This window comes from Centrocercus urophasianus, unplaced genomic scaffold (assembly GCF_019232065.1).
Source record: "Centrocercus urophasianus isolate 14NV4802_14NV808 unplaced genomic scaffold, USGS_Curo_1.0 seq_19, whole genome shotgun sequence".
Lineage (NCBI taxonomy): Eukaryota > Metazoa > Chordata > Aves > Galliformes > Phasianidae > Centrocercus > Centrocercus urophasianus.
The window spans coordinates 12,872,106-12,896,976 of NW_024884744.1; the positions used below are offsets into that span (position 1 = coordinate 12,872,106).

Consider the following 24,871-nt stretch of genomic DNA (forward strand, 5'->3'; position numbering starts at 1 on the left):
GTTCACACAAGGATTTTCAGGGGTTACAAAGACTCAAAGAATCTTCCAAAAACATCAGAGGTCTTTCCAAAACTTAAGCTCTGTAATTCTTTGAAAGTTTCTGATTCCTGGTCAGGAAGAACAGGGTTCAGCAGGGGGAGTTTCTGACAGGAACAGCTAATCTTTCCTGTTTCACCAACGTTCACTAATACTATACTACTCCTTCTGACTCAGGTTAACAAAAAATATCCTCAGAGTTAAGTAATACAGAGCACTGTACTATATATTCATTTGTCCAATCTCAGGCTACATTTTATCTTAGGAACTAGAAACTGTAATGTATGCCATATTTTACTTACATATATATTTGCTTTTTCTTTTTTCTTTATTTTTTTTGTCAGCACTGTTTTCTCAGAAGTCCTTCAACATTTGCTCACACACACAATTTAGGTTTGACTTTGGCTCTCAAATAATAATTGGCCTCCTTTCACAGTCCATTATGTTAAACCAAAGCTGCAAGAACAGTCTTATTTCAGTCTCAGAGCAGTTCAAAGACATTAAATATTTAGCAGGTTTTTGTTTAGCTGCTGAGTTATTCCTAGCATTTTTTTCTTCTAAAAATCACCATTCGACAGATGCAATTGCAAAGATTTCTTGGCATATGCAAATATTGGTTTATTTTGCGCTCAGCTTCTATCCTCTTTTGGCAGCAATGTGACAAAAAACAGAAATGAAGCACCTGAGCTCTGGTATCACAAACACAGATGTAAGATCCAGTGAACTACGTGGATCAGGTCAAGTGTACCCTGTCTTTGCTGCCCCTGGAGAGAAAGCATAGCCCATCTCCAGCTGTAAGGGCAGAGGTTTCCAAATGTAGCAGTATGACCTACATTTAAGTTGCACATAGCCTTTACATTTTCACTGAAACAGTAACCAGCAATTAACATTTCAAATGCAAAATAAAATGCAAAGGGGTGGTGCTGTTTAACCTACCCTGTCAAAAGCAATCATCGTTTCCCATTCTCTACGTCACCAAGAAGCATGCATAAAACATTTATCTGCTACCATGCTCAGATTTCCGCCACCTTGCTACATCTCATATCACACTGACAAACTGGAACTACTGACAACATAGGCATAAACAAACATCTCAAAAAAAAGAAAAGAAAAAAAAAAAAAAAAAAACAAATGAGCAGAAGGGCTCAACTTCACTCTTGGTGCAGAGAAATGAAATGTGCAGACCTAAAATAGAAAAAAAACTTACCGTGCACATGGAAAGCAAAGCTTGAATTTTGCAGGTAACTACATTCACACCCCACATTATTCTTGCACCATTAAAAAAAAATAAAATCTGACACTGTGGAGACAAAACCCTCTGTGTTAAGTACTGTCTGTTGGTGTAAAGCTAACCAAAGGTTACCTGCTTTTTGTGCCAGCTGGTGGACCTGGCTTCCAGTAAAACCAGAAGATGGATTAGAGACAATACAAAAGTAGTTAGGAAGCCAATTCTCATCTTCACCTTGCACTGAAGCGTTAAATTTATTTGGGAGTAATTATATTTATGTTGCTGCCAGTAAGAAATTCGCTTGAAAGCATAAAGAACAAACATGATTTCAAGATGGGGTCCAACATCTCCTTTTCACACATCTCTTTCCCTCTCTGTCCCATCCACTGAGTGTTCGCTCTGACTCCAGCATTTCTTCTCCAGATCCCTGGATGTCCAGGAAATGCAGGAACGCTTCTAGAGCAAACTGTTTGCAACAGGCCAGACAGCCTATAGCCAGTCTCCTTGACTGCCCCAAGCAGGTGGAGCACAAACTGAAAACTACTCGTACGACATGGAAGTAAAAGTAAACACAACTGTAAAGTCAAAGACAGTGAAAATCCTTAAATCTCTGACAGTGTCCGCAGTTACTATAAGAAGTTAAGGTGAGGACAAATTGAAAACAGCTACTAGTACTAGAAACATAATAACGAAGATCAATATTCACTGTCTTGAAGTCTGTTTGTAATAACTTTGACAGTAACACCAGAGCTGAACACTATGTGAAATGTGTCAAAGTGGGGCTGTTCATCATTTGAATGTTCGCATTTACACAGCATTCTGGGAAGATCTCATGGCAGCTGGAAAAACAATGTACTTTAGCAAACAGAAAATGAAATATTGATAACCAGCAACTTTAACATAGAATCGGCAACTAAGCAAAGAGAAAAATCAGATGGGTTAAAGCAGACCTAGTTCAAGCACCTTTGGGATCTGTGCTACTTTGTTACATGATTTCCATGACACACTGTGAGTGCTGCATCTAAAGAAAATAGGACACTGGGTCAGGCCCTGGTTGTATTGAGAAACACTGGCTGCATCCCCAAAAGCAAAATACTGAGGTGAAACACCCTCCACTTTGCAAGTCATTCATCTGCTTCAGGTTTTTCCAATATAAACCATGCCAGCAAGCAATCCCAATGCAGTGTGGGCACACAAGTATTTGCTGAAACCTCTCCACCTAGTCACAAGCACAGCCATACCACACTATTAAGAGCCTAATCCACTCACTCAGAATCTCTTCAGCGGTGGACAAGGGGGATTTTAGCACAAGCCTTATCTACTGTGAGGAAACATTTTTCACACCACATATAGGCAATACACTGCCACTCCCTCTTGGAAGCCCGTCTCAAGTGCTTTACTTTAAGCACTTCTATGAAGGAGGAATAACTTCCTGAGCACAGAGAGATTTCAGAAAATTGTACATGAAAGCTGAATTAAAACTGATACTCTAACACTTCAATAACTTCTTGTTAAAAGTTACCGCTAAATGTCAGTGCGTAAAGTTTCTGGGTGTTTGTTGAACAGCATATTTGTCAGAACTTTGATTCTGAATTTTCGTAATTGTCAGAAGTGTCAGAATTTTGCAAACTTAAATAGGAGCAAAATTCAATGTTGCTCATCCCCTTGAAAAGGTTAGCACTGAATTCACACAACGTAAAAATAGATGAATCAAATCCAAGGAATTAGTAGTAGTGAAGCTAGAGATTAGAAGTCTCAAGAAAACTTGAAGTAACCTTGTCAGAAGCAAGAACACGTATAATGAGACACTGGGCAATGAAAGCATCTGTCCCCTCAGTGTCAGAACTCATCATAAATATGTATATCCTGTTGCAACATGAGTCCCCATTTGAGGGTCATCTAAAGAAGATAAAGGACGGTTTATTCGAAATCCAAATTTCAAGTGTCTCTAGTAAAATGCTCCATTATTTTATGATCATCAGTACAGCTGTATATTCTATCTTAAAAATATTTACATGTACTTACATATATGCAAGTATATATGCATTTAAAATATATACATAAAATGATTTAAGTAAATAGCAAGCTTCATCACCCCTGGGCTTACAGGAGAAAAGATGGATGTTTCCCATTTTGTCTTCCAAACTCAATTCAGTTTTCTCAACGTTACTGCAAACATAATATTCCCTCTCTGTAACGACCCCAGTAACAGTTAGGATCAAGATTTTTCTTCCCTACCCATTTAGACATTGAGATCTGCAGAGTTAACTCTGGTGATGTCTGATTTGCCCCTCCTCAGAAACTCATCCTGTCAGGACTTTGGAGTCCTCCAAAATGCCTGCACAAACCGTGCTGTAAATGAACTTGTGTTACACCTGTCATTATGCAAGACATTTTGGAAGTGGACAAGTTAAGCCATTTTGAAAGTATGCCCCCGCCCTGTTGCCTATTAGGAGTTACTTGCATTAGAAAGCTGCTTGCAAGCCTCCACCACAGAACTTGCTCTTCTGGTTTTCCAGCCAGTCAGCACAGTGTCAAGTGCCACAGGTGCCAGGAGCATGCTCACTCAAGGCAAATTCACAGTAATAAAGATTCTGAGATGAAAAAGGGTGTTTCCTGTTACACCTGCAGGACCTTAACTACTCATAAAGAAGCCATTGAGCTTGCTGAGAGCTACAGCCAGTAGGAGCTTCTGAACATATAATCCCAATTTCAGGCTAAGAACAGTATCGCTTCCACAAGTGGAGGCACAGGACATATCTAAAGATCAAAAACCTGAAGACAAATAATCAGGACAAGAAAAAAAGAAAATGCAGTGACTCATAAATGTTATGTAATTGCTCGCAGCATAATTTCATCATTCCTTCAGCTACCCTCCCTATCAGCTGCCAACTCCCTCCTTTTGCAGTAACTGATCACCTTAAAAAACAGATTGACTTACTTTAAGTGTTGGAAGGGTAGGAAGGATAAGGCACAGAGGGCAATCAACTTAACAGACTCAAATTTAACAGTTTCCATTGACAGAAGTAATTTGCTGCATCACCAGATACATGCAAGTGTACAAGAAATACTGTACCACAAAGCTGGTCATCTATTATATGAAAATACAAGATTTAAGTTTCATCATGCAAATGTTAAGCATAGCACGTGCAGGAGAAGTGCAGAAAACATTAAAATGGAGACTATAAAGGGAATATGAGAAGAGATGGGTGTCTGCTTTTGTGCCATGTTCGTAACTTTTATATACACATATATAGTGTTTAGGCTGCTCAAATAGTTCTAAAGGCAGTTTCACTTCTAGAATTTAAATTCACACATTTTTCTTGAGATGCAAAGAATTAATTTAGTAATACTGTTTAGTCACATTGGGGAAGCAATAGGAAGTTCAAAGCTTAGCTGGAGTTGAGACTTAAAGAGAAAGTTCTATAACTCCATTAAAGGTAAAAGAATGACCCTGCCTGGGCTGGTAATCAAACTGAGGCTCTTCCCAGCATGAGTTGTCCTATGAACATAATAGTAATTTCAACACTGATTGTATTAACTTAGTTACTTCAACATTTAGTACATTAGTAACTTAGTTAATTGAATTATACAGAAAAATACACAAAATGGTAATGAAGTGAAAAAGGTATACATGACTCAGAAATCCTTTTTTATGGGAACATACACGATAAGCCCAAAAGTTGGTTTCATAAATATTCTCCAGTATTTGTCTAAACTTCACCATAGCTACAAACATTGAAGTAATTTACATTCCATGAATACCCTAGTGATTGAATTCATCCAATATTCATTTGCCACTTTTGCATGCATTCACAGAGCAGTAGTTAGAAACACCAAGGTCTGTTAAAATCCCATAAATTGGTGCAAATTTACATCATGTTTCAGATGTCTGCTCACTGTCCCAGAAGATACACTATAATGTATTTCAATACACAGGCTAAAACTTTTGGTCTATTGTATTATGTGGGTAAAAATCCCATTAACATCAATGCATCTGTATTTTATTCCAATTCAATGACTGGTCAGATACAAATGACAAAGATTTTCCTGCAAAGAGGCTAACTTCAACTAAGATATCATTCAGGGGAGAAAAAATGAACTGAAGTATATAAGAAAGAAAAACTGCTAACCCTTGCTTGTCCCCCTTCCTTCAATCTGTAGTATTTTTCCCCTTGTAATTAATATCGAGCCCTTTCCCCTACCCATATCAGTTTTAATAGAATGGGAATTACGTAGCAGTAATCACTTTTTGCTTTCTTCCACTTAAAATGTTTCACATTCTGTATTGTTACATTACTGCTACATTAAATGCCTTCACGGCATTCTGCTAAAAATATGTTTTGCAGGCACATTTTTAAAATGCTTTCAAAGAACTTCAAAAATACAAATATCCTCACTAGCTGCAGACTTAGGAAAGTCAACATTCATAACTAGAAACAATAGTATAAATGTATATCAAAAATTTTGTTTCTGACATCAGTCTCTGATAATAAAATTCCTGATTATTACCTCCTGGTATCCGAAAGCCACACAAGAACATGAATTACTGCCTCAGACAATAGCTCCATTTTACTCTCAATCACTTCCACAATGGAGCTGTTCTTACGTTCAAAGAATTCCTGCATTTAAATTGAGCTTCATTTAAAATTCATTCTTGGCCTTTTTTTCCCCTTAAAATCTGGGGAGATAACTGTGGATATCCAGAGTAACAAACTTGTGATTAGCTGTGCAGAGCAGACACAGATGCAGTTCCATACCAAACATAGTAAACAAGGTCTGTTTGTAAATTCTAAAACTTTTCAATTACTAACATAAGGCACAAAACTTATTTTCTCAAGATTGTTATTCTTTACTAGAAGGCAGTGTTCCCTCAAAAGTCTTCATTCTGCTCCCACTGCAGTCACTATCTGATTTTCCACTGATGACTGTACACTACACCACAGAGCCCAGACTTAAGGACTCAGGAGGAGAACCGTGAGCTCACCACCCGTGTCTGACCTGAGACACATCAGGCTTTTTGCTTCATTTGCAGGTTACAGCTTGGTCAGTTTGAAAATTAAACATAGAAATAACACAAACACACTCACTATCCTATTATGCAGTACATGGAAAAGAAAGCTACAACTTGAACACAAACAGATAATCACTAATTTTCTGAATCTGGCATTCCCCTGACACGTCTTCATTTTGCTTTCAGTATAATCTGAAGTTTTCAAATGGGAAATGAAAAACCTATGGCCTACTGTTCATAAATACATCAACTCTCTTCAGTCTAGAGATTTCTATTCCTCTAAATGTCATTAAACATATTGCAAAATCTCATTAGACTCTCTTCTGTTTGCCAGTATTTACCTAACTGCCAAAAGTTTTCCAGCAATGCACTCTTTTGGCATTAAACAACAGATTCTACCAAAAAAGAAAAAAATATTTGTATTACTACACTTCTTGACAGTGAAATTACACTCCACTTTAAATAATACACACAATACACTCCACTAAAAAACAAAGACTACTTTATTCCTGCACTTGATGCTGCCATCCTACTCAGTCTACAAAAGAAAAAAAAAAAAAAAACAAAAAAAAAAAAAAAAAAAAAAAACAAAAAAAACCCTAAAAACTCAGTATTATCTGAATTGTTCTACAGAAGAGACTTTCAACTTATATTTTGCATCAAATTCTCAGTTTTATTACCTTCCTTGCTGCTACGGACTACTGACTCTATAATAAACAGAGGCTCCATACAGAATGAAAGTCTAGCAAAATGCTGCCAAATTAGGAATTGTGGAAGGCTGGCCAGATCTGTATGTACATAGCCTTGACAATTTTCAACCTGGATATGCCTAACAGATTTGCTATCCATCAAAGTGCGTATTTAAAAGACAACTGTTGAATATTAAAGAGTAACTTTGTTCTACTAAAAATCGCCATTAATGATTTATCAGTAGCAGTTAAGACTTATCAGAGCCACTGATATTTTCCAGAGTCCTTGGCATAAGCTACTTGTGAGCTTAAACTTGCGTGGTAAGGCCGTGGCTACTGGAAGCTATCAAAAGTGGGGAGAGAACAGATCCACAGTCTAATACCTGCAGATCCACTCAGGCAACAAAGCCCAAAGACAAAGAAGATTAAAAAAAATCTCTAGCATCTGTGTTTGAGAGCAGATCAGTTGCTAAAATCCATTTCCCCATCTTGCTCAGGGCTCAGGATGTTATAGAGGATATGCCTTTATTCAAACACTGCTATTTGAGTCCAAGTACGACTTCTGCTCGAGCTAACAGCACAACAGGGACTGTGCTGTACAGCACTTTCAGTGGGATTAAAATGAGTAAATAATTTAGATTTAGAATGCAGTAGAGTGTACGCTTCTTCATGCACGTGGCTTTTTGTGTATTTATAAATCAGATACTCTACAGAAAAAAAAGCAGAGGAATTATTTGTAGAGGCCCAACATTATGTATTTGTCCTTGTTTGTGAAAGTTGCTGATGACCAGCTGACACATGAACATTGATCCAACTTGAACAAGAAATTGTCTGAACCAGGAGCAACTCGATATCATGCTACCAGATGGGAAGCCTAATCACCGTGCTTCTGACACTAATACAATAAACAAAGTGTGCAAGCAGAGAGACACCTTATTGGAACACACATCAATCCATTCTTTAAGGGAAAGACTGTGTTTTCTGGCATCTACATTCAGCTCTATTAAAGTGTAAGATATATTTTTTGTGCTAGCTTTTAAATACATTGAACTGGGAAGCTAAACTAAGTAGGAGAAGACGTGAAGTCTGCCTTCTACACATTCTCAGATGATTTCATATAATTCAAAACAAAGATACTGGAAAGGAACACAACAATACGTACAGGGTGTTTCTTTTTTTTACGGCAGAACAACTTGCTTTCCACAAGCCCCATACTAATAATTGTCTTGTAGGTAGCAAAATGCTCACAGAGAGCAAAGAGGGATTTAACACATACTATTTCAGCAAGACAGAGAAGGGTAGAAAAACCTAAGCTCTGAAGCAAGGCAGAAATAGACTAGATAAACTCTAAAATCTCTTGATCTAGTTTTAAAAAAACAGCAGCCATGCAGTAGTGCCCATGCAAAAGGTAGAGCAGCTACTGCACGTAATGAAGTTTCAGTACTCTTGCCTGTGCTTAAAAATATTTAATTGTCATTCACAAGAGTTGAGACATCAAGTTCTTATTATGCCTTATTTCAATTTGTCAGATTTCTACAACACTTAAACACAGAACGTCCTCAAAACAGCACACTAAGAGCAGCAAACATTTCACAGCAAGACTACATTAAATCTGCTAAGACTGGTTTTATAAGAAAACAACATAACTTTGTATTTATTTGGTTCTAATATGAACAAAATAAAACAATAGGTATTAATCTAGAAAAGATCATTGAAAAATTGAAGATCATTGAAACCTGATCTTGAAGTGATAACCACAGATGTTCTTCTAATAATTTATCCAAATTCTTTAGGAAAATCACTAGGAAACCAGCTATAGCTTGTGGAATACTCAACTCAGAAAGCCTAGCCATGTTGGCCCAGTATTAAGTCTTTTCCCTATGCCAAGAAAGAAGCAGGGCTTCTCTAACAGGCAAGTTAGGATTCTATTATTTTTTATATAGGATCCCGATTTTCCCAAATCTTACCTCCAGAATCCCATTTGATTTTATCCTGAGATTTGTGAGTGGTGTACATTTGAGATACTCTCCACAGCAGCAGGTGTTCGCCAGTCAAAGACCCCCAAGCAGCTTCCGTTCCCTGTTCTTCACTGAAGGCTGCATAGCTCCCCAGGACAGTCAAGAAACATAGTTGCTATGGAGGAAAGGGAGACAAACCCTTGATTAAGTAAAGCAGCTGAGAAAAAACTTAACACAGATTTAAAGTACATAGGTAAACATTCACAGGGAATACCAGCAAACCAAAACTCAGTTCAAAATAGCTCAGGCAAACTGACTCTTGCCAACATTTTTTTTTTTTTGCCTAAGTTCTACCTTGCTTCCTCTCCTGATAGCCCTTGAAGTGCATTTCTATTTTAAACCATCAAGAGCTCTCTTTGTGAGCAAACACAAATTATTAAAAATAAAACTAGAAAAAAAAAACCCTGTAGTATAGCCTCCTTTCCCAAACCGTTATAATCATATATATTGCTAATAAGACTCTTCTGGCCAAAAGGCTGCTACATCATATTTACCTCCAGAAGTGACAAATAATCACTGCTTCAACAGAAAGCACTCATCTTGAGTCAGAAATTGTGGATAATTAATTATCCACATAATATTCCACAATAATCCACAAATATTAATACAGGTTGAGAATATAAACTATCAAGAAATTTACCATCTCCCTACCACACATTCCAGTTACAGCTACACATTTTACACACACAATGTATTTCCTTTCCAAAATACGCAATACAAAGAGAAATAACTATAACAAGAATAGAAGCACTGGTATTTTTCACATCTTGCCACAGAATGATGATTTTGTTAACTCCACCAAATTCTAAAGAAAAAGGTGAGATTAGTTTGACTAAGATTCAGTGTCAGAATGCATGAAAGCTGAATGAATGAAGGAAAGAACGACTGTGCCTGCATCTTCAAAAATTCAGGTGGGCTTGCCTTGTTGTTCCTTTGTTTTCAATCTTTTATAGAGCTTTGTGGCCACCATGGGAGGCATCCAGGCAGGGAGGTTTATGCCAGTTACTAAATGATTGAGGTACAACTTCAGAAGTCCCCAGAGCAGAGGTCAGGGACTCCTCATTTTATCAAAAAAGAGAGAGAAAAGATTAAAGGTGGATAAAAACAAAAGATGACACATATTCAAATAAAGAGAGAAAGAAAAAACTCAAGCAGACACAAAACTGTGCATGAGAGAAGAGCTGGGTTTCATCCCCAATCAAAACTAGTGTCATCAGTGCACTGAAAGATTTGAAGTTGCCTTGTTTGCATCACTGTATTTGCTGCTGCAGCTTTTCTTAAATAAAAGTCAATGTACTCTAAACTTTAGTTTTTCCCATTTTAATTGTTTCTCCTTTCATAAGCAGAAGATTAGACTACTTCAGTTCACTTGCATACACTTCTTGATTCTTCAGTTTAGCTAGTATCAAATGTAAGCTTGGATGAAGACAATGAATTGAGGCTGCATTGAGCAACAGTAAGCATGCAAGTTAGGGTCAATGCATGGACAATCTCTTGGGGTGTGCAACCTAACACAAAAACTAAGGGTTTGGGAGTATTTTCTTGTCAAGTTTCCAGGTCCTCTTGGAAGGCTGACGGACACTGAACTTCACAGCACTGAACTTACAGAAAAGAAGTGGGGACTGGGGGTTGACACATCAAATGCACAGATCTGAAATTGATATTAGGGGAAAATTTTGCCTGTGCCACTAGATTTTGCATGCTGTGTTATAGATCTGTCGAGCAAGTCATGGAATGCATAAAATATAAAAATATAAAAATAATATAAAATAATAAATAATAATAATATATAAATATAAATAATAAAAAATAATAAAATATAAAATAATAATAAATAATATAATATAAAATATAAAAATGCAAAATATAGGAAAATAGACGAGTAGTCAGAGAGCAACAGCTTATTCTGCTGGTGAATCTTCACAGGTCAGTGGAGATGATGAAATTATGACTGCAATTGCCAACATGGCAATCTGGTCACTGGTGATCTCTACGAAAGCTGCATTCTGTATAGTTTAGGACACAGCAGTACTGACAAGCAGACCACTCTTTACACAGAAATGAACAAAAGCAGGTGGCCAGTTCAGCTGTTTCTAATGCTCAGAGGTAACTTTATTTGCCTAGACTCAGATTTCTTTCAATGCCAGTATGGAAAGGGGACAAAAAGGACAGGATTATGTTTAAAAGTAGGCTTGCAGACGAGAGGGAGAACATGGCTATCATCAAAAAATAGAAGAATATATTCTGGCAAAATGAAGGATATTCGATCTAAATGACCTTGGAAAGCCTCAGTTCTGGTTCTCTTAGTACTGACAAAGACTTCTTAAGATTCATTTGTGTTTAAACGTTATCAGGCCTGTTGTAGGTACAGGAAAGCTGTTTCCAAAACTATTTTAGAGCGCAGTTCTTCTAAAGACATGGCTAATCGATTATTATGTAAATATGGGATTTAATTTGGATTTATTTTATTTAAACCTATCAGAGGCTGCATTATTTGATGACTGCCTAGCAGACACTGTGACACACCACATGATGTCAGACTGCTTTCTGGAAGAGAATCCCCTAGGTCAAATTAACAATGCCAGTCCCTCCTTGCAGCCTCCCTCAAGGTTCATAATTACCAGTTATAATTAACCCAGGAAACTAATTAGCACATTGTTGTTCCATGCTACACCACTGACTACTGTAGTAAAGAAGGGATCCCTTTATTTCTCATGGGTACTAAAATGGAAAATAAGCAGTGTCCAGCTCAGGTGACAGTTGTGGTTATTTGTGCTGGAATTAGAATGTCAACTTAGATGAAGACGAGGCTAAATTATGTTTTTTATTGGTTAGAAAAAAGTCTACAGAGTCAAGGCCAACTGCTCCCCGCCCTGTGGCATACAAAGCCTTCATGGGGAAAAAAAGTTTAGTAGTTCTTCAAAATTACACAAAAATGGAAGTGATTTCACTTAATTAATATCCTTGTAATATTGTACGTTACAAAGCAACTACATAACATTAGATTGTAATAAAAACATTAGTTTAATTAAAGTTTTCTGTTGCCTATATACCAACTGTTACAACCCTCAAGAGAATCCTACAAAAAAGAGCAGCACACACAATGCAGATCTGCATCAGGAAACAGGTGAGTCAGAGCAACCTTAACCCAAACATACAGGTAAAAATTATTTATTTTAATGCTAATTTTAACTCCCGGGCACAAATACAAGCAAAATCCTAATCCAAGCATACAAGGAAAATGATTTTGCATAATACTGATTTTAATTTGTAGACGAAAGAAAAAATACTTTGGTCACAGATATTTAGTCATTACTGGAAAAAAAAAAAAGCATGTCTTTAAAACACCAAGACAGCATTTTCCAGCTGCTAGAGAACAAAAAAGTATATTATTATTCCCTTCTCTTTTCCTATACAAATGATATTATAACCTAACAATCAGCTCCAGACACTTGTAAAGCTCTCTAAAGGGGTAAGCAGTCTGTTTTCTATGGTCTCATACCACAGAACAGATCACTACTTGATTTTTGAGAAACTTAAAGGTGCAGCTCAATATTATTTGCAATGTCCTACTTTAATCTAAGGAGATTAATGGCCTTGGTTTTTTCTACATATTCAATGAATAGAGAGAAAGGATCCCCTTCAGTGCAGTTAAGATGCAGAATACTTGTTCTTGAAGAGGTCCTGTCACCACTGTCATCTACAGAGGAGCCTAGGGAAGCCAGGCTCCCCAGGATAAAACTAAGCTATGCAAAATCCTTCTGTTTCCTCCACTGCACACTCCACCTTCATCTTATCTTGTATCTGTGATTGTTTCCAGCCCATAAAATATATATAGATAAATATCGATATAGATTAGTTTATCTTAATAACTCGCCTTTTAGAGATGTGAGAGCATTGTGTATGCTCACATCAACTTTTCAAACACATTTCTAAAGGAAAGTATGAATACAGCTTGGTTATTTAGGCTACTCGGCTGCAGGGAAAAGATGGCATAGAGTCAAACCACTGCTGTAGGTCTGCCCCACGAGCAGGCTCTCACTCATGGTTAGGGTGAAGAAATAGAATTCTCTTTCTGGTCACACTTACTTCCCTCTTCTTGCAACTTCTGAGCAAGTACTTCAGTATTTTCTAGATCAGAATAGAGGATGAATAGAAGTCAGGAAGAACTGAAGTTACAAAAGCTAAAATACCCTCATTCTTTAAACTGCTTAAAGATAATTGCACGAAATTATGACTATTAATGCAGGGAGCTGCAAATATACAATTGTTGCTAACCTTGAATTCCAGCAAGTGTTTGTTTACACTTGAGAGCTTCTATACTCTTTCTGAATAAAAGTCTTTCTGTACTATTTCAATCTGACGTGTTAATTGTCCCCTCAAATTATCTTGTACATTTCAGTGACTGGATAAATACACTGTGCTGTAAGCTAATAGCCATGTTAGGCTTCTGAAGAACAAGATTATTCACAGATGTTACAAAGCTGTACTTCATGCCATATGTAGTGGTGTGTGATACAAAAATGCTCTTTTATGGAATTATTTTACTAGATTTTTTTTATTTATTTATTTATTTATTTTTAAAGTAGAAGCTGTATATAATACAGTCTCAAATCTAGCTTGTAAATAGATTAATAATAAATTACAGAATATTCATACTTAACCCTCCCACACACACACACACTCTAATCACTTATTTGAGTAGCCCTGCTATCATCACTCATTAGTATGGGCACAGAGATCACAGCCTGCCCTTCCCCCACTGGTCTCTTTTTCACTTGAATTGATAGTTACAGAGCACAGTGCTTCTATGTTTTTCGCCCCAGTCATGGTGTTCATTTGTCAGACATAAATTACACATGGTTAAAAAAAAGAATTTTGAAATACAATAGGCTTTTCCACTAACACCGTGCTTTAAAGAAGTCTGATATATATTTTACAGTGGCTTGTTTCCATTCACTATAGTTTTGAGCATAGTCACATTTCCTGCTTCCACCAGGATGGGGTAGAGGGGAGGAAAACAGTGCTTTTTCCTCAATAGACCTTTTTTAAGCTGTTTAATTATCATTCGAGTTAAAATTACTGTCCTGTATTTCATACGTCAAGTCCCCCTCAGTTGTAATTACACTGTACACTACACGTGCTCTGGAGGTACAGATCTACAACAGCAAAACAGCTCAGATTTTTCCATTTCCATGAAACCATGAGCATGTAGAATAACTGATTAGACAAAATAGTCATGCTTAAATAGAAGAACAGTGCACAGACAACTCTATTTTCTACACACTGTTTCAAATTTTCTCATTTTTTTCAGGTATTGCTTCCTTAGTCTCTTTTTTCCATCATGTGAGCAGAATAATTTACACATGCATTAATAGCAACAGTTCTTTTATAGGACAGCTGAAGCCAAGAGGTAAAACAATTCTCATACTAAAAAGCTTTTCCAGATTTCTTGAGACAGCACGATCAGTCAGTCCAACAAGAACAAAAAATCTCCTGAAGCACCTTACATTTTATGATGATGTAATAGTGCAACAATTTTTGAATTAAATGCAATTGACAACAAGCTGGGAGAGATAACTATTACAGATGGAAGTGCTTTCAGATCTTTCTAGACATCGCTGCCATTTAGCCTTAAGAACAACACTCCCATGGATAACTCATGGGTTTCAGTTCGCATGGCTGGTACAGTTAAGCAGCACAATGCACTGAGTTCAGTAACTGCACTGCTGGAAGTCAGGCTAGCTCCTCAGCTGGGAGAGCTACCCCAAACTTACACTTGCTGAATTGTTCATTTTTCCTCTGAGTGAACTCCAATCATTACAATTTAGAAGCATTGTTCTAGTTCTGCAGGGATATATAGAATTATCTATACAGCTTAAGGAAAGAGGTATTTTAAGAGGTATTTTTTACACTTAATTGTTTTACTGCAGCTTGTTTGAATGTGAACAAATATACAAGGTTAGAATGCTGTAAAAAAAAATTTAAAAAAAAAAAAAAGGTAGTAATTACTTTAGACCTAAAGCAGGTAATCAAAGTTAAGATCTCAGTTTTGCTGAGAAAGCAAATTTTTAATGGACTTCTCTGATGGGGTTTCTGTACAATTAAATTCTGAAATACTGCCACTCTTAGAGCGTCCTCTCCCCTCAAGCAATTCTGAAAGCAGTTTCAAGAGGGAACTGAATGGCTGCAGGTGACTGATTGATCTCCAGAGAGTGAAAGGGGTTGTATCAATCTCTACTAGAATGGGGCAGGAGGTCTTCTCTAAATAACTGGAGTTACTCATCCTGCTGAGTAGGATGACCTTCCTTTTATACTGCATAATGTTCTGGGCACGAACTAGCTTTTCCAGAGATAGCTAGCTATTCATCTGCTTAACCTCAGGAATGCATTAAAGCCCCTCCCTCCCCTATCATCAATTCCCTCACTTTTGCATCTGCAGTCTGACCAACCAGCATCATAAAAACCAGATAAAACAACAAACAGCTCCAAGTGCTCCACAGTGGTTTGCACGATGCCCATACTTTTCCAAACAGCAATAAATCAGCTAAGGAATATGATGGCATTGACTAAAAGCAGGCACCCACACATACACAACAGGTTTAAAAACTGCTCTGTGCATTTTTAATATTGTCTTAGAAAACCATAAAAAAAGCGCCACTCCCTGTCACAGCCCCATGCCAAAGAAACTCATGCCCATTTTTGGAGCCCCAGAGAAAGGTGGCGGCATATTGACACCACACAGAAAGTGCCTGGTCCTCTCCCAGGATAAACAAGCATCAACAGAAACAGTTTCTTTCCTACCTAAAAAGGCTCTGTGCAACATTACTAGATTTTACTTGCCCCACCTTCCATCAATCTTTTATGCTAGGAAAGTGAAAATCAACTTAGCCAAGATCTCTTTGATCTGTGGTAGCTCTTACTGGCAGTTCAGACGTGAGGGACCCTGGGTTCCAGCAGAGTCATTACCCAATCACCCAGGAAGCTTTTGCTGATAACCTACTAGTACTCAGTTATTTCAGAAATGCCTATGCAGACTACAGCCACAGCTTCTGCTGCAACATATTTCTGCTCAGCCCAGTTATTAATAGAGCTCTTACTCATACTTGAAATAACCTTCTTAGTTCCTGAGATCAGTGAACTAGAAAAAAAGAAAGGGAAGTATTACAAAAGATTGCATATTTCTATAATTCCTCTTCTCAGACATTTCTTCCCCAGCTATAAACAGCCACTAAACAAAACTCAAGTCTTGTACAGCTCTACACCCAAAATGATACCACTTCAGACCCTGACATGCTTTTATTTCCTTTTTGCTCGGAGGCAAAAGCCATAAACAACATCTGATTGAAGCTTACCATTACTGCTCCTGTCTCAGTGCCAAGCAACCGCTCACTGAACCCAGCTTTCAGCTTCAGTTTGTAAATGAAGCTCTACCATAGAAAGTCATTTGTTTCAGTTGTGAAGCTTTCTGTTCAGTCCTACATGGGCAAATTCAAACACTGTGATCTCAATAATACATACTTTTCTTCTTTGAGGTCTTTCCAAACAGATTTGTTCTCGAAGTTAAATATATTTGTCAACTTTGCAAACTCAACTAATACAGTTGTTGGTCACTACTATTTTTGGAAAAAGTGGATCTGTCTGAAGCATCACTTTTTCCCCAAACATAACCAAGACATGTGCTTTCCATTAAGAATTAAGCAGGGAAAAAAACATCACTTAATTATTACATGCTAAAGAAACCTCAGAACAATCTTAGAAGGGGGAAATGAAGGGAAGGCAGTAGGACCATCAGACCTCCAGTACAAATTGAGCATTTCTTTGTTTGAAAAAAGTAATTTTGTAACTGCAGTTCAGAATACTATCAGGTGATTGGTTCCACAAATAATGCATTTTCTTTACAAAATAAAAAATAGTTAAAAATTTCAGTAAGTCTGGTTTAAGTTAATCCTGGAACGTTACTGTTCACAGATTCGTCTGACCTCAAGACATTCTAGAAGTCTTCATATGCTTTCAAGGGAAAGAACATGTTATCGAGATTACGGTTTTGGGACAAGCCTTCGTTCTGCTCAAAACCTAACTGATGATTCCATTAAATACATAAGTGTTGTTTTAAGGATTTCTCTCAGAACTGGCACATTTCTCAAAACTAATTTCCTTTTAAACAGAATCACACACAGAATCACAGAATCACCAGGGTTGGAAGGGACCTCAAGGATCGTCAATCTCCAACCCCCCTGCCACATGCAGGGCCATCAACCTCCCCATTTAATACTAGACCAGGCTGCCCAGGGCCCCATCCAATCTGGCCTTGAACGCCTCCAAGGATGGGGCATCCATAACCTCTTTGGGCAGCCTGTTCCAGAACCTCACCACTCTCTCTCTGTGAAGAGCTTCCCCCTGACATCCAACCTCAATCTTCCCTCCCTCAACTTAAAACCCTTGTCCTGCAGTTATCTACCCTTTCAAAGAGTTGGTTCTGCTCCTGTTTGTAGGCTCCCTGTAGGTACTGAAAGGCTGCAATGAGGTCACCCCGCAGCCTTCTTTTCTCCAGGTTGAACAAGCCCAGCTCCCTCAGCCTGTCTTAGCAGGGGAGGTGCTCCAGCCCCCCAGTCATCTTTGTGGCTCTCCTCTGGACCCTCTCCAACAGCTGTCTTTCTTGTATTGGGGACTCCAGACCTAGACACAATTCCAACACTTAGAATATGAGGCTATGTGCTGTTCCTCTACTCAGACATTTCTACACCTATGAGAACTCCTATTTATAGTGACCTTCAGATGGCTGGCACGATGCAAGTATCCTCATCAATTAGACTAGTTAAGATTTACAGAGCAGAAGTCTTCTAAGGTAGCAGCAGGAGACGCCTGCTTTGTACACTTAAACTGCTGTTCATCCTGCTTAATCATTTTAATCTACTAAAAGATGTTACTAGCTAAATTACTTAAGAACAATTTTATCAGCTTAACTCTTAGAGTTAAGACTCCAGTAAGGAGTGTAACTTGGGACATGGGTAGAGCACAACCATACAAGTGTATGCTTATATGACAGTAAATGGGCCCATGCACAGAGTGATCAAGCAGCATTAACTGACCCTCAGAATAAACGTTTTTTCTTTCCAGAAGGATGCATCTTCATACAACTACAACACATCAATTAATGGCTCTTACAAATCTTCACTAAGAATCTAAAAAGCACCATAATGCATCTTAGACTTAAACATGATGTAAATCATCATTCATCCAACTCCACTCAGCATTTTCTAAGGATTTATTTACTGCAATATTTTTTAATCTGTTTCCAAATAAGAAGAGATTTTCTCTCACAAAGCTTTTTCTTAGATTATTCTACAAAATAAGCTGTCCACCAGTAAAATGCCCCTTGAAGTCTTGAATTCTACACTATCAGAAGTAAGCAACTGTTTTGATTTACTTTCTTATACGAAACTGTCTTGCTTGTCACATTATGACAGATACACTGAGATTAGGTAAATTAAATTTATTATATGCCAATTATTACAGAAGATAACACATTATTTGTAATCATAAATAAAAAACAGCACACGTTAATTACAAAAGTAAGTATCAACAAGTGTAACAAATCTGCTTTAACAATCTCTATTTCTCTTTATTTCACAATGGCTTTAACAACCCTTGCGTTCATTTCAGTAAACCAGAAAATCTGATTAGGGGCAGTTAAGCAGATGGAATAACATCCCTGGGAGCCAATCACATGCATTTTTCTTAGTGATTATCAAGTCTTCTCTTTAGAGTCTTCATCGGTTCTCTTCAGATCACTAGCTCTCTTTAAATGGGAAATAATTTTGTGTTTTTCTTTTTAAACCTGAACTTAATTCAGAAAGCCGAATCATCGCCGATAGAATTCTCCATAGTCTAACAAAAACCTTTCCAGTTTTCCTACCCTGAGATTTTGCGTTTATGATGCATACAACATTGATTCCACTGATAGATGTTTAAACATAAGAGTTTAAACAATGTGATTTATTTGTTTATGTATTACGTATGTATTTGTTTTAGGATCTCTCCTTAACAAATATTTTTTCAGGACTTGAAATACTTAGTTTTGAAGTGGACTTTTCTAGGGCAATATCATGTTGTATTTCACAGCAGTTCAACCCTCTACAAAAACTGCAAGCAAAAAAACACTTGAGTTACTGAGCCAAACAATTCAACTACATGAACAACAAAGATTAAAAATTTAAATAATTAGCATGAAAGATTGACCATCCCAGCTGTACACTTTTTAATGAAAAAGTTGTTTGACCATTTTTTTCTTCTTCCACAAATGAAAAGGAAACAGAATGAGTCCAACAGGTGCACTTCACAACTGCAAAGTTCTTGTACAGCTGATTGTCCTCACACTACAGTGCACCTGTGTTTGGAAAGGAACTCTGACTAGTTACGACCAAATCAGAGCAGAAATTGGCAAGTTCTCATTCCTTGTTTACTGTTCCTTTATGTTTCACATAACCAGTAACCAGAAAGAAAAGAAGCCAGAGGGTTCTGATTTTCCACCACGTACGAGATTAATTCTCCTAAGTAAAATGGGCAATGTTTCTTCACAAGATATATGCTGCCATAAGCAGCATTATAGGAGTAACTTAAGATCATTGCAGTTGTGTGTAGATGTCTTCTGAAAAACCATTTGCCTTATTTCCAAATCCTCAAAATTTCTTTTGGAAGAAAAATATACTTAATAAATCAAATTCCTATGTAATTTCAACTGTGTAATATATGTATTTTAAATTTTCAATTTATCTCAATATCTGTCCACAAATCGAAACCCTACTGAAATCATTTATTGATTCTACTAACTGTTCTGTCCTAACTTGACTAATTGATAAATCAGTCTTAAGTAGATGATTATTTATGTCTACCTCAAAATAATGAAATCCCACACTAGACTCAGTTTGTGCTATAGACAAAATACTTGCAGAATATGACCAGATTCATATTTGGCATTTCAGCATTTTTTTAAAAAACTAAAACATCTGAGGTTCAAGGACTGACTACTTTGAATTATTGTCATCTCAATTATCTCATTCCACGGTGCACATGCATCAGAAACTTTGATAACCTAGAGAATTAACAGATTTTACTGGCATCTTACAAGACATCTTGTATCTGAATGCTTTTTTTTACATTATTATTATTTGGTGGTGGGCAAGGGGGGTGGGGATGGGCAAATTACTAATTGTACCTTTACCTCATTTATCCCAAAATATAAATGTTTTGTGTATTTTAATGTAATAGGCTTTTTGTAGATAGCAAATTAATTTAGGATTATAGCTGCTTATTAGTTGCTCATTTTTAATTAAACTGTTCATTATAGATATAATTTCCTTAAGTGAGTACATAAGAACAAACATAACCTGTTGAGACATAAGCTAAGTGAAAAAATATCTGAAAATAAGTTTTTAGTTAGATAATCTACGTTCTGTACCATCATTCTGAAACAAAAAACTTTTCATCTGATGTTTTAAGTTTTTTGTTTGGTTGGTTTTGGTTCTTTTACTAACAAAATCACTGGAACATGATGGGATCATTTGGAGGTGGGAAGAACAGAGATCACCATGTGCAAAACTCTTACATACCAGAATGACACAGAAAAGGTTTGGTTTTGCTTTGTTCTTAAAATGCAACTAATTGTACATTGCAGAAGCTGGACAAACATGAACACCTACAGAGGTATCCAGACACACTGACTCCCATACACTAAAACACATAACTGAAATTAAATGGTTGCTAATTGTGAAGATCCTTCAAACAGGTTGGGTAGCTAAGAAACGTTCTTGAAACTTTTCATGAATATAACGTCTCAGCTCACAACACAGATCTAACTTTGATGTTTTAAAAACCATATTGCAAATGCAACAATTCCACTTGGGATGAGACTTAACTATGAAACACAGGAACACCAATATTCCTGTTATATTAGTTTCTCTGTTCTCCTGAGGCTTTCCTTGGCAGAAGTAACTAGCCTGGATTGAAGACTGACAGAAACTGGTGTTAGACCTGCCAGGAAGACATCCCTGTGTCAGCTTCAGTAGTAGATAAAATTGTTTTTGATTTACAAATCAAGAATTAACTTTACTTTAAACAATGTCTTGAAGATCTAATAATTCCTTTGCTTTTTACCATTTAATAATCAAGGAAATTTAAACTTGGAGAATTCTAAGCAATTACTTAGAATTGTAATTACAAGAGCTTTCTTATATTCAGTCTCATCTTGATGGCATTTTCACATATCTTCCCATAACAGATCTAATTTCTATGGCATGTGATACCACAGATCACTCTTGGAGCCTTTCTAAGAATTAAGTGCAATGGTTGCTACTACTCTATTTTCTTAAAACTGTTGCCGTTTCTTACTGGGTTCCAAACTTGGATTAGAGCCGCATGTTCAGTTACAGAAGAGCAATCATTTTCCTACATAATTCCCCAAGGGCTTGGGGTCGAATTCTGAACATCTCCTTACTCTGAGAAGTAGCTAGCATAGCTTTTATCCTCCATAAATCCATGTGGTTTAGACTTGTGTTCATTATCTTAATTTCTGCAAGCACAGTCATTTTCTTGCACAGAAATTATGAAAAGCTAGTAAACAAGACTGTGTAAGAAAAAAAAAAAAAGAAAAAAACCCCTTGCATTATCGAATGCTGACAAGGTTCATCATTCAGCAAAATTATCTCAAGATTTGTAACTTTGCCAGTCCAGAGCAAGTGAAAGATCAAACCATAAGCCATATGAATTTAAGTAAACATCTTTTAGTTTTCATGTTTAGACTTCAAAGAATGAGTCCAGAAGTCATTCTTGGTAGGACAGTGTAAGCAATGTAATATATAATGTGCTCGGAGTAAAAACTCAGGTCCTCACTTTAAAGAGAGAAGCGATCTAAAACACATGAAGGTTACCTTAAGCTCCCTACTCGCATGAAAACTGATCTTAAAGATTATTCTTTCTTCAGAAATAAAGCCACAAAAGGTGCCACTTCCTAAGTTTCTGTGGCTGACAGTTCATGGCAATAGTCATGCTTCCTACATGCCTTTGCAGTCAGAGAGAGCTCTAAGGCATTTTGTTTAGAAAGTCAGAAACGCAGAGAAGCTGAGTGAGAAGTGACAACAAGAGGGTTTGCTGAGAAGAAAACCAAGAAAATAAAAGCAAAAGAGAATTTATGACTGAAAGAAAGCAATGGAACGTGAGATCTAAGGGAGCAGAAGAAAACAAGAAGAGTAGAAGTAGTGGGGATTTGCTGTTTAGGGGATGGAATTTATTTTGCCTTTTTTGAAGCTTATCCATATTTTTTAAATGTTTATAGATTAAAACTGTCTTTAGAAGAACAGATACTCAAACAAGGCACAAGATTTGAAAGAGATTTTTCTTAGTTGATCCTTATGCAGAAAAACTGATCAGAAATTTACAGAATCATATCTGACACAGACCTCAAAAGATTCATTTGTAATTTCTCAGCTGTTTATTGTTGTACTAATTGAAATATCTGCTAAAATCTCCTATGTTCAGCACTCACAGAGCCAGGGTACATTACACAAATAGAAGACCAACAAAAAAGTTACAAAATGCTTGGCAATCCATCCTGAGCAATTACATTACAAGCACCTGCATGCTTTGTGTCTTTCAAAAGAAGTTTCCTAAAATACCTTTCCAACTGATGTAATTTGAATGCTTCATAGAGTATTAGGAGGTTGCAGCCATTGCTCAAGTCAGTGCGCTGCTGAACAGCTGTATGACAGGTCAGAGAAAGCAGTCGGTTTGCACTGCATCATTTCTAGCATTAAGGACTTACATTAGTAATAATACTCTAAATTGTTTCTTATGATTCTCTAGCTTGGAAAAACGATTGATTTATGGTTCTCCAAACACGTTGCAATAAGGATTGTATTCTTGAAGTACGTAAAAGGAAGCTTCAAGTAGATTATTGGCTTTTTTTTTTTTTTTTTTGCATTAACGTCCATCTTTGGCTACATGTACAACATTGACTCACTCCCACATAACTGTGCTTATTGTAAAGACCAACTCTGAATATGCATTTACACTTTAAGTACAAAGATGAGCATGTTAGAACCCACTGTTTCCTCATTCCCCACCCACCAATCCCATATTGTCCCATTGATTAAGACTGCAATTTTAGCTGCTGAAATCCTGCCTACCCAGCAAATCATTATGGGCAACAGTTGCATACCTCAGAATTATCTTCACGTCCCTTAATTTCTTGGAAGCTTTTAAACCACAAGCCCTGTGGGTCAGGAACAGTTATTTACAATATTTTTTTCCTCAAACTCAGCTCAGGCCTTTTGAAACCATGGCAACATTTAACCACAGCTACGTCAATCAGCAACACAGCCCTCTGGACTCCTTAGTTAAAGTCCAGGACTTCCAGCCTGCAATTATTGTGCCATTTTTCGCTTTCAGAAGCATAGTTTGGACTCATTTCTCAAATTCCTGAATTGTGATCAGAACTAATGTAGGGCATTTCCCCCTGCCTCCCTTCTCTATTTTACTTTTAACAATCTGTTGTAGAAAAGCAGAAATTAAAAGCTAAAATCTCACTGACTTGCAACATAGTTTCTTTTATTTGTCTCGTCAAACTTACTGCAGCCAGGCAATTCCCCTACCAGATTAAGAAGCCTCAGAGGCTGTTGCACAGATTAAGCAATAGCTTTTACTGTAAGCTTCTTATTCTCAATGGTCCCATCTTCTCTTCTACCCACATGATTAAACAATAAGGATATTATATCTCTCAGTACATCTGTCAACTCTGGTCCCATCACTTTCAGCCCACTTCTGACACAGTCCACACTGCATTGTGACTCGGTATCTGTCCTTCATATTGACAGTGCCTTCAGTCTGACTTCCAAGTATTCCAGAAAATTGTCATATTCAGTGACACCCATGCTATTTCATACACAGCTTGTAAAAGCAGTGATATTTGTGCCATTTTCCATCACCTTTCAGTACAAACGTCTGTAATGAGGTAATTCCATTATTGAAATTACCAGTGACACTAGCTGGGTTTACTCAGCCAAGAGTACCTTTCCTTTCGAAAAAATGTATCAACCTCCTTCTGAAGTATAATGTGATCATTAATTTTAAGACTATTACCTGCCACTGGAAATAGACACAATCCCATCCACGATTTTCAACAGATCCCCCAAAAGGTTAGATTGACGGAACGCTATCACCAGTTCTACTGAATTCAGTGCCTTCTGTAACAAGGAGAATAAAGTACTGTGAGTGTGAAGCCTTCCTACTTTTTCTCATTATGGCTGAAACCCCACCATCTAGATCAGTGAGTTTAAGTTCTAATACAAAGCAACAGACCGAGGGAACATTTTCTTATGAAATTCATCAATAGGATTAAGAGAATATTTGATTTTTTTTCCTAGGAACACATCTATCCAAAAACAGTAAAGATTTATTTCTCCCTGCTAGTCACCAATTTCAGGTATTTTGTACTGTTGGTGATAATTACATCAAAAGACTTGAGACATGAGATTATGCCATAACACTACAGCTAGCAGCTACTTCAAAAATAACTGTCTCCCGGTGAGATTTTGCCAATTCAAGTAAAGGACCAGAGTACAGATGGCATCTTTGGAGCTGGTGACATGGATTACGACATCAATAAATTAGAAAAAAATGAAAGGTCTGAAGTGCATCAGAATATTTACTATAGCAAATAATGCTACCCTAAGTAGCATCTGGCCAATTTTGGATTCCTCTGACTCTGCGAAGGCCTCGCTCCACCACTGCTGTCAGTAAGTACAGTCAGAAGCAGAAGCCAGGCAAATCCTGCCATCAAGGGCAGGAGGGGTGAATTAGGAAAATGGACCTTATTACTTGGGTTTGATCT

At 37.1% G+C, this 24,871-nt stretch overlaps 1 long non-coding RNA gene across 5 annotated transcripts in view; it reads right to left on the reverse strand.

The window, feature by feature from the left end:
* The window catches only part of LOC122161410, a 494,955-nt gene that overhangs the window by 444,630 nt on the left and 25,454 nt on the right, over positions 1 to 24,871 (reverse strand). For all 5 annotated transcript variants that reach the window (XR_006169178.1, XR_006169177.1, XR_006169181.1 and 2 more), the window contains exon 2: positions 8,935 to 9,100. This is a non-coding gene — a long non-coding RNA (uncharacterized LOC122161410). The remainder of the gene's footprint in view (positions 1 to 8,934; positions 9,101 to 24,871) is intronic.